General features: G+C 47.1%; 1 protein-coding gene across 7 annotated transcripts in view; it reads left to right on the top strand.

The window, feature by feature from the left end:
* The window catches only part of Rap1gap2 (RAP1 GTPase activating protein 2), a 227560-nt gene that overhangs the window by 68954 nt on the left and 142421 nt on the right, over positions 1-16185 (top strand). The window lies entirely within an intron of this gene.

The following is a 16185-nucleotide window of genomic DNA, read 5'->3' as shown; positions in this document are numbered from 1 at the left end:
ATCTGTAAACCCCACTGACTTAAAGTTTTAAGTAGAAAAGGATATGCCTTTTGTAGCATGGTAAGGTCTTTATGGCACAGGAGGATGTCATCCATGTAAAGGAGCAAAATTAAAGAGGGGAACTGTTTCCTCACTGGCAAAAGAGCTTCTTGCACATAAAGTTGGCACATTGTAGGACTATTGGACATCCCCTGTGGTAAGACCTTCCATTGATACCTCTTATCAGGTTCAGCAGAATAAGCTCCCTGACCCGTTAACAAGTCAAAAGTCCAATCTCTCTGCTCTGGAGTTAAAGCAGCAGCGTTTGCTCGGGCCTGCGCCTGTGCCGCCTCCTGCCACAGAGCTCGCCATTCCACATATTTGGCCATACTAGGGAGAGCGGCTTTTGCAATCATTTGCCAGTCGGCAGGAGTTAGTGCCATGCTGGCAAGCCTGTCTAACTGCACCAAGGTAAAATTAGCATTGATTCCATATTTAATCTGCACATATTCTACCGGAGCGTGGACACGCCCACCCTCGGCTCCTTCAAAGACTGGAAATGCCTGTTGTATTTTCCCCCGCTCCTCTCGGGGAATGAATGAGTCTGCGCACTGCCTCTCTGCGCACTGCCTCTCTGCGCATTGCTGACGCACTACGGGCTGACGCACTACGCAGGGCGGGGACTCCGCATAGGGCGGGAGTGCACCTGGTAGCCGATTGCCCTGAGGCCAATTAGCAAACTGCCCTTCGCCAGCCGCTTTTGGCTTTTTCCTTAAATGACTAGTTAGCACTTTACTTGGCGGCTGGTATCCTTTTCTTTCATAATGAGCCGCTTTTTTCTCCCAGTCTGTTTCTTCAGAGCACAGGCTCCTTCTCCTAGAGACCTCCGCTAATTGATCTTTTTTCTTCTCCCTTTTTCCTCTTTTTCTTCTAATCTCTCTCCAGGTATTCCTACCTAACCTTAACTTTTCCTCGGGTTCAAGACCCTTGGAAAGGCCTGTATACTTACCGTTTCTCCTTGTTCCTACTCTCTCTCTCCGCTTTACTTCTGATAGACTGTCCTGAATTTCCTCTAGAATTTTTAGCCCTGCCTTAAGCACTATATAACATGTGAAAAGGAACAAAAGGGCTCCTAACACCAGAAAAAATTCAAGGCCAAACATACTCACTGGTACTCTCGTTCCCCAGCTGAAAAGTTCTGAATTCATACAGTTGAATCCTTCTTAACAGTCTGCTTTACGGGAACCTTTATCACCGTCGTTCCCCAGCTGATGAGTTCTGAATTCGGCAGTTGAATCCTTCTCAACAGTCTGTGTTACGGGAACCTTTATAAACGTGATCCGCAGTTCTGGTTCCGGAATGAGGGATCTTCCCTGCGCCAGTCCGGAGTTTTTTCTCGTCCCGGAATTCGGCACCAATTGTTATTCGACGCGTTCTCACGACCGGCCAGGAAGAACACCACAGACCAGAATCTTCTGCGGCAAAGCTTTATTCTTACATCTTCAGGAAAGGAGAGCAAGAAGCAAGAGAGAGAGAAAAGCAAGAGAGCGAAAAAGCAAGAGAGAGAGAAAAGCAAGAGAGAGAGAAAACGAAAACCCCGTCCCTCTTAAGGAGCATTCTCCTTCGCCTCGGACGTGTCACTCCTTGATTGGCTGCAGCCCATCGGCCGAGTTGACGTCACGGGGAAGGCAGAGCACAAGTAGTCATAAGATACCCTTGGCACATGCGCAGATTATTTGTTTACCACTTAGAACACAGGATGTCAGCGCCATCTTGTAACGGCGAATGTGGGGGCGGCTCCCAACACATCATCAACATTACTTTTTACTATTATCACCATTATTATTTGTGTGTGTGTGCGGGCACATGGGGTATATGTGGGTGTGTGCAGGTATGCTCACCCATGCTGGTTGGTGTGTTTGGAGCCAGAAGTTGACGTCAGGTGTCCTCCTCTACCACTCTCTACGTTGTTTTTTGAAGCAGGATCCTTCATTGGCCTGGGGTCTGCTGATTAAGCCACAATCACTGGCCAGAGACCTCCCAGGATCTGTCTGTCTCCAACCCTCAGAGCTGGCACTGCAGAACACGCTGCCATGCCTGGTTCTGACGCAGGCAGCGGGGATCTAAACTTAGGTCCCTACGCTTGCACACCAAGCACTTAGTGTATTGGGCCATCTCTCTAGCCCTAATATATTTATAACATGGCATGGCATAGAAGAGTTGGACTCTAGTTACATGTGACTGTCATTGTCTAATGCAGCTTGTTGGTCTGTCTAGAAAACAGGCCCAAGACTGTCAATTCCAGCAGAATTCATCTTCCCACTTCAGTGCTGTGTAAAACAAAACAAAACAAAACAAAACAAAACAAAACAAAACAAAAAACAAACACTGGCCATGTGGGTCAGGCTGTGCCCCAGCCAGAAGGATAAAGTGGGCTAAACAGCCCTTGCCATAGACCTCACTCCTTCACCCAAGAACCATTTGCAAGTTTGTACTCATCCACATTCTGTCCCGAGTACCCAAGGGGAACGGTGGTCACTTGTGAAAATTCAGGTTCCCGGGCTTTGCTCTGAACTGAATTGGAATTTGGAGGGCCTGCAACCCTCATCGTGGTTGGTGGCTGGAAACCCTGCATGTTGGTGGGTCTCATCTGGCATCACTCTTCCTACACACCTGAAGGACATCGCTCTTGTCCTGAGATCAGGTTTGACTGTGTGAGGGACTGGCACGGAGGACCCTTGAACTCATAGATCACCACCTCGTCTTTCTCCAGCCGTGGGTGATGAGATGGTCTTCTCTCCGTGGGCGCTTAGGTCACTTGTACTTCTTACCCCCAGGAGCAACTCTGCAATGGCCACCGAGTGGTGTTTGGCAAAGACTTATTTCAGTAAGGACACGTGCCAGGGGTGAAAGAACTGGCCTAAAGAATTTGGATTTATGTCTTTAAGATTCCTGCTAAATATACCCACAATGCCATTGAGAGCATTGTCATCGTGCTGACTGAGGCTGTTTACTTATTTATAGCTTACTCTGAACAGTAGATGTATTTATATGGTTCAAACCCAAAGTGATATAAAGATAGATATGGTGGGAAGAGTCACTTTTATTCTAGTCAACCCCACCCTCTCAAGCTGATTTATGAGGCTGTTCCCAGCACATATTGATATAAAATATAAATATACAAGTCCACATAGCACACACAGTTTTGCATCTTGAGCAGAAACGCAGCTCGAGGATCTTCTCACACTGCATGTCTGCTCCTGTGTATTATGCCTGACCCTTTTCAGGAACATAACTCATGGGCAGATCTCAGGGCAAGTACACAGAAACGCCTTATTTATTTTTGGCTTTATAAGATAAGGCGTTTCTGTGTAGCACAGACTGCCTAAGATTCACTATACAACCCAGTCTGGCCTGGAACTTATGATTCTGCTTCCTCAGCCTCTTGAGTGCTGGTGTTCTAGGTATAAGACTTTGCTAGATTAAAATGAAGTATGTGTAAGTATTATGTGCATGTATGTGCTCTTGTGTGTATGCACATATATATATGTAAACACATGCATGTGGAGGCCAGAGGCAAGAGGTAGACATCTTCAGTACCTCCTCCTCCTCCTCTTCTTCTTCTCCTTCTCTTCTCCTTCTCCTTCTCCTTCTCCTTCTCCTTCTCCTTCTCCTTCTCCTTCTCCTTCTCCTTCTCCTTCTCCTTCTCCTTCTCCTCCTCCTCCTCCTCCTCCTCCTCCTCCTCCTCCTCCTCCTCCTCCCCCTCCCCCTCCCCCTCCTCCTCCTTCTCCTTCACCTCAGCTTTGATTCTCTTATTGAGTTGAATTTGTAGCTTTGGCCGAACTTCTTGGCCAGTAAGCTTCAAACTAGTTTTAATCATTTCTCTCTCCCCGATGTGGGGATCACAGGTGTGTGCTGCATGTCCAACTCTTTATATGGGTGCCAGAGCTCCAAATAGTGGTATATATCATTAATCACAGCAATTGGGAGGCAGATCAGATGGACCTCTGAGTTCAAGGCCAGCCTGGTCTAAATAAAGAGTTCCAGGTAAGCCGGTATGCAGTGAGCTAAGTAGTGAGACCCTGTATCAAAACCAAAACCAAACCAACAAAACCAACCAACCAGCCAACCAACCAACCAAAGTCATAAAGGCCAAACAGACTCCGGCCCGGCCCTCGTGTTTGTAGAGCAAGTTTTTTACCTGAACCGTCTCCCTACCACAGTTTTTGTTATTGCTGTTGTTTTGTTTTCTGGGGGCAAGATTGTGCCGTGTTCAGATGGACCTCTGAGTTCTGATGGACAGTCTTGAACTCAGATACCCCTGCTTCAGCCTTCTCAGTGCTAGGATTGCAGGTGCCCACCACTAAGCCTGCCTGAGGTTTTGCTGCTGTTTTATCCACAGACACAGAGAGAGTTGTGGCATTGCTGCCTTCCCTGGGGTTGGACTGATAATGCTCTGTGATCTGTCCCTGAGTCTTTCGCTGTCAATGCTTTAGTGCATCTGCCTGTGCTTTGTATTGGGGAAGCTGTTTTGGGGGCTCGTCCTGGGCATATTTGCTCACAGTCCCCTTGCGTGTATGCTTACCCCACTGAGCAAACATAAGGTCTTTTTCTATATCCCTTTACTTTATTCTCTGCTGACAAACTTAGCTCACACTAGCTTAGGAAAAACGTTCCAAAAAAGTGAGATCCAAGACAATGCTTTACCCTCGTAATAGATAAGTTGAAGAAATTCAGCTTTGGGAATGGCTGGACCCAGTTTGGGGCCATAATTTATTATGGCCCATGCTGGCCTTCCCCCTGATTTATCTGAACAGTGGTTTTATGTATCCCAGGCTGGTCTCAAACTTGATAGACAGCACAAGATGACCTGGAAGTTTTGATCCTCCTGCCTCCACCTCTTTGGTGCTGGGATTACAGGGGTGAGCCACGTGCCTAGTGTGTGAGCTGCTTGGGCTCAAACCCAGGGCGCTGAGCATGCTAGTCAGGTGCCCTCCCCACTGAGCTATACGGCCCTTTCTCTATCTCTTGATTCGACTGTCCTTACAGGCTCCTCTTCCTTCTCATAAGATAGTTGTTACCTTTCCACAGCTGCGGTCTGTCACTTTGAAAAAAAACCTCAGTAGGTTTTATTAAGTGTCTTCCTGCGGTGCTAGTGACGATAAGGTAGGTGTTTGCTCCGTTTCCACAGCCAGGTTTATGGGTTTGGAAAACAGAATGTATAAATCAGTCAGGCTTGACTGGTTCCCACTACAAAGCTGAGGATGGGCAGGCTGAGAGGTATAGACACACAAACACAAAGGTTGATGATGGTGATGTCTGGGTGCCGCTCCCCAACCCCGCAGATGGGGCCCCCAGTAGTCCGATCACTCCCTGCCCAGTTCCACTGATGATAGACAGACATTATAATCATGTGACTGGCTTAGTGAGTTCCTTGCCTCCTGGGGTTCCCCGTCCCTTTCACTTGGATTTTGCGGGAGGGTTTGGGTCTCCACTCTGCCTGCTCTGGCTTCGCTCGGCTTTGCAGCTGTGTGGTCCTGCTCAGAAGAATGACCTTGCCGGGTTTCAGTTTACTCAGCTGCAGGTGGGCGTGGCTTCCGAATAGGCAGGGCCTGCTCTTGGAGTTGCACCTAGGCCTTTGGGATAGAGACCTGTGCTGGCCTGTGGAGCCATGAGGATGTGTCAGGTGGTCTCTGCACAAGTGACCTTGGAACAGGGTAGCATCCTGTCCCACAGGGACTGTCCGAGCCCTTTGTTTATGCTCTGGGCTCTGAAGAGGAGAAAAAGGTGGAGTTAGTTGAGCTGATGTAACAATGTGCAAATTGGAGAGGTGGCCTCAGGTGACACCAGGAGTCAGCGTCGTCTGATTGATGGCCAGGAAAAGTTATTTATTCCTGCTTTGACCTTGAGGAGCATGGCCAGATGTACTGATCTACCTCTAGCACCTCCTCAAACAACACTGGTTAATTTTCCTCCTCCCTCCTTTTTTTGACTTAATTTTTTAAAAAATTTAAATTCTGAGACAGGTTCACACTAAATTCCCCAAGCTGGTCTTGAACCTATAATCCCCCGGCCTCAGCCTTGTGAGCCTCTGGGTTTTAGGCCTGTGCCTCCAAACCTGTTTTACTCTGTTCCTTTCATGCTCATGTGTGTTTCTATGTGCATGTACATGTATGAACAGAGGCTGGAGGATAAGCAGGAGTGTCTTTATTTCTCAAGCATCGTCCATCTGATGTTTTTTACTTTAGATAGGTTCTCTCTATATGGCTCTGGAGACGGGCTGGCTTTGAAATCAGAGGCCCACTTGCTGGTACACCACCATGCCCTACAGTGTTTTTCTGATTGCTTTTTGAGACAAGGTCTCTCACTGGGATTTGGAGATTGCTGATTGGACTGAGCTATCTGGCTGGTAGGTGTGAGGGATCTTGTCTCTGTCCCCCCAGCACTGGGATTACACGTGCTTGCCACTCTGTAAGTCCTGGGAATTGAACTCAGGTCCTCATGCTTGTGTGACTCATACTTTACCAACTGAGCTGTATCTCTCCTTTTATTTCCCCTTTCAATAGAGAGCAGTCGGAGACTCCGGCAGACCTTGGTCAGAAAATGCTGTATAGTTTGCCAGAATATAATAACATGGTTTAATTTTCATTATATTTATTATTTTACTGGACCTAGTTATTTAGAACAGTTTAAGATTTAGAGAAAAATTAAGTGCATACTGGCATTCTCCGCTCTGTGGAAAGCAGCTTCCCCTGGGTCCTAGCTTACTATAGTGTGTTTGCTACAATTACTGAAGTGCTACTGATGTATTTATTATTATTATTATTATGATAATGATGATGATGTAGTTTATTCTGACTCTAGTTTTTCTGTTCCGGGATCCCATTTGGCCCTTATGTTATATTCTGTCATCTTGTATTCTTAGGCGCCCGCGCGCGCACACACACACACTCATACACACACACGCGCGCGCGCGCACATCATAGCATGTGATATGGTGGTCAAAGAACAATTTGCAAGACTTATTCTCTTTTCTCACTCTGTGGGTCCTGGGGCTTGAACTCAGGTGGTCAGGCTTGGTGGCAAGCGCCTGTACTCATTAAGTCCTATCACCTGCCCCCAATTTGTAAGGTTACTATGAAATCTTCTAAAAACATTTAATTGGAAATTTAAGTCTGTATAGGAAAAATACTAAGTCAGTGAGATTGATAGACATGTGGACATTTTTGTATCAGGCATTTATCGCATCACTGTAACAGGATACCTGAGAGAAGCCACTTAGGGAATGAAGGACTTTGCTGAGGGCACAGTCCTTCACGGTGGAGGTCATGGTGGCAGGGGCAGCTCAGTCTCTGGCAGCAGGAGCTTGTGGTGGTGGCTGGTCACATGAGGAGATAAGCTAGAAAACAGCTCAGAACCACAGTCCGTGTCACCTCCAGAGGCCCGCCCGCGGCTTCCTTTAAAAAGTTCCATAGACTTCAAAATGTTGGCACAAGCTAGTCTGTCACTCAAACCATGAGCCCATGTGTGCATGTGTGTGTGTGCACATGTGTGTCTGTGCATCTCTCTGTGTGTATGTATGTGTGTGCATGTGTGTATGCGTGTGATTGTGTGTGCATGTGAATGTGTGTATGTGTGTGATTGTGTGTATGTGTCTGTATGTCTGTGTATCTGTGTATGTGTGTGTGATTGTGTGTGTATGTATATGGTGAGTGTGTGTGTGATTGTGTGTATGTGACTGTGTGTATGTGTCTATATGTGTGTGTATGTGTGCATGTGAGTGTGTGTGTGTGTGAGTGTGTGTGTGATGCCCAGAGAGATGGCTCAGTAGTTTGGAGCTCTTACTGCTCCTGTTGAAGGTCAGGGTTTGGTTCCCAGCCTCTGCATGTGGCTCACAGCCGTTTATAACTCCAGTTCTAGAGGAGCTGAAGCCCTCTTTTGACTTCTGCAAGGTACCAGGCATGCATGTGATGCATAATACATGCAAGCAAAACACATACACAAAATCTTTTTTTTTTTTTTTAAAGATTTGTTTGAGTACACTGTAGCCTTCTTTAGACACACCTGAAAGGTGCATTGGATCTCATTACAGATGGTTTTGAGCCACCATGTGGTTGCTGGGACTTGAACTCAGGACCTCTGGAAGAGCAATCAGTGCTCTTAATTGCTGAGCCATCTCTCCAATGTCCCCTACACCCCCAAATCTTTAAAAAGAAATCCCAAAACAACCTGGGGAGGAAAGAGTTTATTACACCTTACAGGTTCGAGTCTATCCTGGCTTCCTGGAAGGCAGAGCAGGCGCTCAGGGCAGGAACTGAAGCAGAGCCGTGGGGGAGTACTGCTCACTGGCTAGCGCCTTGTGGCTTGCTCAGCCTGCTTTCCTATACCATCTAGGACCACCTGCCCTGGGGTGACACCAATCAGAGTGGTCCAGGCCCTCCCATATCAACCATGAATCAAGAAATGCCCTGTAGACTTGCCTACAGACAGACAGATGGACAGACAGAAGTGGACAGAAACAAGCTGACATTTTTCTTAGTTGAGGTTCCCTCCTCCCAGGTGACTAGAGTTTGTTTCAAATTGACAAAAACCCTGGCCAGCAAAGGTCTAACCTCTCATTTCCCTGTCCTTGAAGGTTGGGAGGTCAGTGAACGCTCTGTGCAGAGCCGTCCCATATGTGTTGTATGGTTTACCCCCCAACCCTGGGTTTTTTCAGTGACTTTTCATTTCCTCATAAGGGGAAGAGACCCACATCAGCCAGCTGGTTAGCACCTGCCTGGACAAGAAGCAGATTTGGCCTGCCACTTGTGACTGAGAAACAAATTAGTTCCCCCATTTCCTTCCTTCCCCTTGTGCTGGGGATAGAACCCAGGGCCTCCAGCATTCTAAGTAACACTCTTAACAATGTTGAGTCAGACCCTTAGTGTTCTATTTTGCTAAAAAAATATTTTAAAGAAGATATGTTCCTACTTTCTAGAATCTAGAAGAAGCATGCTATTTCTGAGCTAGCTTCGTAGCTTGCCCCTGAAATTCCAACTGGTGGGAAAGACGGGCAAGAAGAGTTTATATTCAAGCCAGTCAGGGCTGCATAGCAAAAACAACAGAAAGGGATTGACGTCAGGTGCCTGTGATCCCAGCTCTTTGGAAGTGGAGTTAGCAGGATCAGGAGTTCAAGGCCAGCTTCAGCTATGTAGCCAGTTGAGAACAGTCTGGGATGTGTGAGTCTCTCAAAAGATGAGACAGGAAGCAAAAAACCCTCCATTTCATTCACTGGATGTTTCTTTTTGTCCCCACTTGTGGACTGGCTGCTTGGCTGTACCCTTCACGGGACCTCCGCCTTGGGGGTTCAGTGTGAGGCTCAGGCTGTCTCAGGTCCTGATTCTTTATGAAAAGCAGAGGTTTTGCTTCCTCAGCATTGAGGAACTGTGCTCTCATAATGGATGTGAGGTCACATGAAGGCCACTGCTGGCCTTGCCTGGGCACTGTCTTTAGAATATTCTCCTGATGAAATGTTGGACGGAGAGTGTGAGCAGACTATCATCACCAGCCCAGCTCCTCTCAACCCTGACACGGATTTAATGTGTTCATAAGGGGAGTCTCAGGAGACCTTAGACCTTTTGTTATCTTTGTGCCTGGACTCATCCTTTGTGACCCCATGTGCCTGGAGAGAAAAATGTTTTAGTTGTTTGTTTATTTTTATTTGAGACAGGGTCTCACTATGTAGATCACGGTAGCCTTGAATTCACAAAGATCAGTTTGCCTCTGCTTTCTAAGTACCAGTGAGTGCCGCTATACCTCGCTCTGGAGGGAAGATTTAAATGGTCTTCATGTCTTTCTCTGTCTCTGTCTGTGTGACTGTCTGTCTTTGTCTCTGTCTCTCTGTAGAGCTTCTACCAAACAAAATGGACGACAGACAGTAGGAAGCAGAGCTTTCAAGTCTTACTGGCCCCTAGGCACTGTGGTCACATAGGCAGAAAGATACAAAGGACAAGATGCAAAGGGGGTGGCAGCTGCTGGTTTGTGTGTATGCTGGAGTACTCGGTGATCTTTCTGGGTAGATAAGATGACAGATACCTGTGGCCTAGGCCAGGTGTCAGGTCCCCCCTCCCCCACATCCATTTTCTTCTTGCTTGGGAGGCCCATCCCTAAGCAGAAAGGCACATCAAGAGAAGCCTCTGCCTGTATCTGCAGTTTACCAATGTAGCCGGCTGTTAACTCATGAATGGATTACCCCTCCCCCTACTCCTTTTCCAAAAGGGAAACCTGAGAGCCACTTTTCTGTCAGCAGTGGTTTATTGTTTCTTGGAGATACTCTTGAATTAGCCCCCCACCCCAGATCTGTTTTGGAGGGGGTATTTTAATTTTTTTGTATAGTCCTTGAACCTATCTGGTGATAGCGTGAAGTGGGTATTGCAGAGAATGGACGGGCGCTAAGAGCGTGGGGGCTTCCAAGTCAAAGGAAAGCAGCCAGCACGCACAGATTCTGAGGGCTCCTGACGTGGAGAGGGTCAGTGAAGAAACAACTAGAAGCAGCTAACCCCCAAGGGAAAGAAAAGTGTTGCTAACAAAAAAGAGAGCTTTGGTTACAGCAGGGGTGACGCAGGTTAGACAGCTGGAGGAACCTGAAGGGCCTGGGAAAACAGGCTTGCGAGAAAACTTAGTGCAAGGTGCAGCTGCTCAGAGCCGGTCTCCATTCAGCCCACACTGGCAAAGCACCAAAGATGAGCTTTGTGTTGGTCTTTTAGGCTAAAAGGATTTAATGTCAGGGTGTGAAGGATCTATCAACACATCAGTGAGTCGGAGTCCGAAGTCCGTGGGGGAGGAAACTTGTGCTTTAGCAGAAGGGCTTTGATTCCACCCACGAATATGGGACAATTCCTCCAGGAAAGGCACACCCAGCCCCAACCTTCTTGGGGACCAGTTGGAGAAAAAGAGTAGTTCAGACACTGGGAAATAACTAGAATCCAGCAGGAACTGGGTGGATGTAGTACCAGCCTGTGGATTTGCTGGCAGAACCTGTGTCTGGCTATAAGGTTTAATCAAAGGTGGCTAGTGGACCCGCTGTGATCGATCCTGGCTTGTACCGTCTGCCCTGCGCCTGTTTCTGCGTGTCCTCTGTGTGCTCCGACTTAGGAGACATGGATCGCCACATGCCAGCCTTCCCTAAAGTTTTTGAAGGTTGCAAAGACCTGTCCCAGGCAGGAGGACAAAAGGGAGGCAGAGAGGTATTACGGGGTGGGGCGGGGATGAGGGTGCCTGCCTTGGGTTGCGCATGAGCAGTAGAGACAAGTACGTTGCTCACCTATGCAGCAGGAACTCGGGAATTACAGGCAAGAGGCCTCCGAGTGCATTCTCATCTAACTCTTTGATATTTATTCATTCTTAACGGGGTGCGTGCTGGGCAAGCCCTGTGCCTCTAGCCACAGCCATGTTTGATTTGAAAAACTCATGTATAGTCTTTACATAAAAGTTGGCAATCAAAGGAAGCTACAAAGGAAACAATGGAAGTCATAGTTCCTGAGATAACAGCTACTGGCCGTTTTCCCCACTACAGCATTTTGTTGGGACAAGGTCTCCCTGCTTAGCCCTGGCTGTCCTGTGTAGTGTTCAAGGTTGGCCTTGAATTCACTGAGATCCACCTGTCCCTGCCTCTCTAGTACTGGGATTAAAGGCAGGTGTCACTACACCTGGCTCTTAATTTTTTTTTTTTTTTTTAATTGTGAACTTGTCCAGCAACACAAAGCAGAGTCATGTCATCAACTCCCAGGCCCTCTCCTCACTTCAGTAATTACCTGTTCATATCCGTCTTCCTCCTATTCTTTCTTCCCTCCTCCCACCATCTCTCCTTTATCCCTCACCCCCCCCCCTTTTAAAGGTTAATTTATTTTTCTTTTGTGTGAATGTCTTGTCTGCATGCGTATCTGCACCATGTACATGCACTGCCTACAGAGACCAGAAGAGGGCATCAGATCCCCTCCGCTGGAGTTACGGAGTTGCCAAGTGAGGCTGCTAGGAATTGAGCTTAGACCTCCTGGAAGAGCAGCCAGTGCTCTTCTGAGTCTTCTGCCTTCAGTTTCTCTTTCCTTTCATAGCTTGCCCTGGTGTCAGTTCACAGTTCTTCTGCCTCAGATTCCTGGGTGATCTCACAAATTCTGCTATCCTGCTAAATTTAATTAAAAAAAATGTATGTGTGTGCATATGCGTGTGCGTGTGCGTGTGTGTGTGTGTGTCCTCTCTCTGTGATGTAAATCAGGTAGAGGCCAGAGGTCAATGTCTGCTGTCTTCTTCAATTACTTCCTACATTACTTTTTTTGAAACAGGGTATCTCAATAAACCCAGAGCTCATCGATTGAGCTAGGCTTCCTGCCAGAGAGCTTCCAGGGATCCTGCCTCTATTCTCTGAGCTGTGGGCTCACACTGCTGTGTCCTGCTTTTTACATGGATGCTGGGGATCCGAACTCAGGTCCTCATCCCGTGTGCCAGCACTTTACTCGTGGGTCCGTTTCCCCAGAATCATTCCGGCCTTTATATTTTGTTTATCCCTGGATTCATTCTACACTTCTCTGCTTATTGCTATTCACTTCTGCTCTCTCCCAAAGAGCATGAACAAATTAATTGTAATCCCATGTTTTGGTCTAACTGACACTTTGTCCTATCTTGATACAGAATAGTTTGATCTGAAACTACAACCAATCAAAGTGTGGCAGTGTGGAGTCCACTCCCAGCAGATACATCCACGGTGCAACTGCTGCACCTAAGGCTCAGGGGGCGGGGCTTGGTAACTGTCAGAGTCAGAGGAACAAGGAATGTTACTGTTAGGAGATGCTCCTAGAAAACTCAGAAGTTACACCTATAAAGTTACACTGTCCTGGCTGTCGAAACATGCCCGGAGGATGCCAGCAGGCTTCAGCCCTACACAAAGACCTACAGGCAAGTCAGGAATTCTGAGAGCTGTCGGGGAAAGTGTCTTCCCTAGGGGAGAGCACACCAATTGTTTGTGTAATACCAAATGGTCAGCCCTGAAAACATACGCATACACAAGTAACATTATACAAACTGAGCAGATTGTATTCGTATGTTTAGGGACACACACACACACACACACACACACATAGGCATACCAGTAACAATAATAAGAAGCCATGCATCTGAAGTAGAGCAAAAGGAGAGTGGTCCTTGAGAGGGTTTGGAAGGAGGAAAGGAAAGGGAGAAATGATGTAATTGCATCATTATCATCATCATCATCATCTCTGGTTTTTTTTTTTTTTGAGACAGGGTTTCTCTGTGTAGCCCTGGCTGTCCTAGAACTCACTCTGTAGATCAGGCTGGTCTCAAACTCACAGAGATCCACTTGCTTCTCCCTCCGCAGTGCTGGGATTAAAGGCGTGCGCCACCACTGCCCTGCGTTTTAAATTTTCTTATGAATGAAACCATGAAGGGTGTGCATCTTTTGTACCTAGCCTGATGGTTTTGAACCCAAGCAGTCACACCTATTGGGCTTTTGTTCCTTTGTGTTACTGAGGGACATTTCACTGGGTGGATGTATCAACATTTATTGATTGATACATTTGCCATTTCCAGACTTGACTATTTGGAATAAAATTTGCTTTATGCATTTTCATAGAAGTCTTTGTGAGATTCCTGTCGTGATCTCTGAATCCTCGCCATAGACTTAGGATGGCCTTGTGGCAACCTTCATTCATGGGGATGAAGTGATAGAGGCACAGAATTCGTTTTTAGCCTGAGATATGCAGCTAGTAAAAACTGGAGGCGAGTTTCTAATCCCAATTCAGATATCTCTGTATGTGTGTGTGTGTGTGTGGGGGGGGGTCTGTTGATTCTCAGGCTGTAGTATCGTAATGTTATTTGGGGGCCACAAAATGTAGGGCCAAATGGCTGTTCATCTCAATGGCTGTCTGCCCACAACTGCACCTAGCTAGCTGTATTACCATAGAAGCTGATATTGATACGAATGGTTTTGAATTGCCATGGAAAGGTTATGTGAGATTGCCTTTGAAAAGGACAACACCATAAGGCATTTAAAAGAAATGTGTAACCAAGGTCGTTACAGTAACAGCAAGCAAACAAGCACAAAGTCACATCGGTATAATTCTTCATCTCCCAGACAGTCAAGCCCAGACTGTGACTGGGCATGTGAGATAGTATATAAATAATACATGTCTTAGAATCCACTCCGTTCTTTGTAGAGCCAGGCAGAGAAGGTTTTTGGAGAGTCTGCCGGTTCTTGCTTCGAAGGGTGTTGTTGCTAAGCAATGTTACTAATATTATGGAGAGACAGCTTCCCTGAGACTTGCCTCAGCCGTGGAGACTTCTGTGGTTGCAAAGGGCTTAACAGGTAGCAGCCACTGAGAGTTTTGTGACGATTAAGATGGGGGCCAGGGGACCCTGGGAGGAAAGGTAGCACTGTAGGTTACTTGGCCAAACAAGCTCTTTGTTTCCTGGAATGAGTCCTGGGAAACCTCCATGCTAAAAAAGCACTGTCTAACGTTCCTCAGAGTCTGGGTACTCCAAAGAATTTCATTCAAATGTTCCCAGTGTGGGGAAAAAAATCAGTCACACAGCTTAGCAAAAATCAGGAAATCTGCAAGGGAGGGAGAGAGAGAACATGAATTTTAAGTATTTTGAGAAACTCAAGCAGTATTTTAAGCATTCCTCTCTTCCTTCTAAACACTCTTTTGATCCCCTGAGTAGATATCTGGGAAGTTCTGATTGAAATCACACCTGGAGTGCTTTCCCTAGACTCTGGGCACCCAAGGGATGTGAAGGGCTGGATGCCCAGCTGGAGCAGGCTCCGTGGGTTTCCTCCGTGTGGTTTCCTTCCCTGGGAGTTCGGAAATGCCACACGCTTTCCTAGACCTGTTTCCAAAAATTCGAGCTGGCTTGGGGCGGGGCCTCTGCTTGGTTGGCTGGCTTCCTGCAGGACCGCTGCTTTCGGGGTGTGTGTTTCTGGGAGCATGGGGTTGGGCAGCGGTTCCTATAAGGTTCCTAAGGCTTGTTTAGCGTCTTGCCTGTGGATGGCTTCCTGTAGCTGTCACTGTGGGTATGGGCCCTTTTAGGGGCTGTTGCCAGCCCTGGGAGGAGCTGTTAGCTGTCGAGAGGAGAGTTGGTGTGCTGGCAAAGACTCTTCCTCTCTCTCCTTTCAAAATGGAAACTGCTCTCCCACCTCGAATGACCTTCTCAGTCTTTCCCTCTTCCCACCCTCCGTCTGCCTTCCTGTCTCCCTCACGAGTTTTCTTTTTTCTTGTCTGATAGTGTAACTGTGTTGCTGCCCAGGAGGGGGCGCTGGTATACCTGCCAAGAAAGAAGGCAGTGCGGTTCCTAGGGCACAGGTGTGAGGTGTAAGGTGCCAGAGGGAGGCTGAGGAGTGGTTTCTCCAAGAATGTGTGTACATACATGTCCCTCAAAGTAGAAGGGTGTGGTGGTGATGTACTATGCTGTTTGAGATATTTCTTTTAAAGCTAGAATCTTTTTCCTATCTATCTATCATCTATCTATCTATCTATCTATCTATCTATCTATCTATCTATCTATCTATCTATCATACATGTGTGCTCTACCTATACACGTGATTGCCAGAAGAGGGCATCAGATCCTAGTATAGTTTGTGAGCCACCAATGTGGTTGCTGGGAATTGAACTCATGACCTCGGAAGGAGCATCAGACAAGGCTCTTAAACGCTGAGCCATCTCTCCAGTCCCTGAGGTTTTTTCTTTCTTTCTTTCTTTCTTTCTTTCTTTCTTTCTTTCTTTCTTTCTTTCTTTCTTTCTTTCTTTCTTTCTTTCTTTCTTTCTTTCTTTCTTTCTTTCTTCTTCTTCTTCTTCTTCTTCTTCTTCTTCTTCTTTTTTTAAACTGCTGCTTTTCCTTAAAGGGTTGATGATGCAGAGGTTAGCTGGAGACTCTATTCCTGCAGAAAGGGAGGAGCACTGCATCTGGCTGTACCCTGGCTTCAAAAGCTCCAGGTGCCCGAATCTTTCTTATTTGCTTTGTTTCAGAGCAGTGCCAGCCTAAGGTGGGAGTTGTCAGCTGGGGACTGTCTCTGAGACCAGGCGTGCTGACTACCTTCTGGCCTTCATGTGAATGCGTTTCTGCAGCCAGTTTACAGACTCAGAAAGCCCTTTTCTTTAGGAGTAGGCATGCGTGTCTGTGTGTCCGGCCCTGAGCGTGACGGTGCAGCTGTCTGTCCTC

The sequence above is a fragment of the Mus musculus genome, chromosome 11 (genome assembly GCF_000001635.26).
Source record: "Mus musculus strain C57BL/6J chromosome 11, GRCm38.p6 C57BL/6J".
NCBI lineage: Eukaryota > Metazoa > Chordata > Mammalia > Rodentia > Muridae > Mus > Mus musculus.
The sequence above is the reverse complement of the archived record's forward strand: the minus strand, read 5'-3'. Positions and strand labels throughout refer to the sequence as shown.